General features: G+C 46.9%; 1 pseudogene; it reads right to left on the reverse strand.

Moving 5' to 3' along the window:
* Positions 1-153: 153 nt before the first annotated feature.
* LOC104994915 lies at positions 154-563 on the reverse strand (annotated as a pseudogene).
* Positions 564-900: the final 337 nt, after the last annotated feature.

Consider the following 900-nt stretch of genomic DNA (forward strand, 5'->3'; position numbering starts at 1 on the left):
CACGTCTTAGCCACTGGACCACCAGGGAAGTCATAGTGCCATTTTCTTAATTAATTTTTTTTTTTTTATGGGAGGAGAAGCCAATGTATTATGGCTAGTCTTTACTGGAAAGAAGGAATTCCACATCATATTCTGAGTGCATTAGTGTAATGCTCAGTGGGCCAACTGGTGTGGCACCAGCTTGTAATGGGTTCCACAGCTGGGGCATTGCTGGGCCTCGCCTTTGTGCAGCCAGAACCAGATGACAGTACTGTTGTCTTCTTCACAGATGCAGCCCACTGTCCGCTTGTTGGTGATGGAGGGGACTAAATTAGGATCTTCCTTGGTACATTAGGGTCTTCCTTGGTACCTGAGGTTGCCTTTGGGGCAAGTATATTGTATGGGTCCTGTCCCTTGCGAGCAGCCAGCATGACCTCCCTCTCTAGCCCAGTCGCCTGCTCTTCATCAGTAGGAACACCACCTCCAGACGCCATAGAGCGCACCACGGAGACTCCATTTGGACCCCGGGCTCTCAGGGCCTGGGAGGCCAAAACTCCAGCTCCACGGAGTAACCTTGACGCCATCACGCCCACTACAAACACCAGCACTTCCAGCTTTAAATTAATTTTTATTGGAGTATAGTTGCTTTACAATAGTCACGTTAGTTTCCATTGTACAGCAAAGTAAATCAGCTGTATGTATACATATAACCATTTTTTTTCAGATTTCCTTCCCATTTAGGTCACCACAGAGCACTGAGTCCCCTGTGCTCTACAGTAGGTTCTCATTAGTTATTTTATACGTAGTATCAGTGGTATATATACGTCAATCCCAATCTCCCAACTCATCCAAGCCTCTCCCTTTCCTCCCTCAGTGTCCATACACTTATTCTCTCTGTCTGTGTCTCTGTTTCTGTCTTGC

This window comes from Bison bison, unplaced genomic scaffold (assembly GCF_000754665.1).
Source record: "Bison bison bison isolate TAMUID 2011002044 unplaced genomic scaffold, Bison_UMD1.0 scf7180017864270, whole genome shotgun sequence".
In the NCBI taxonomy this organism is placed as follows: domain Eukaryota; kingdom Metazoa; phylum Chordata; class Mammalia; order Artiodactyla; family Bovidae; genus Bison; species Bison bison.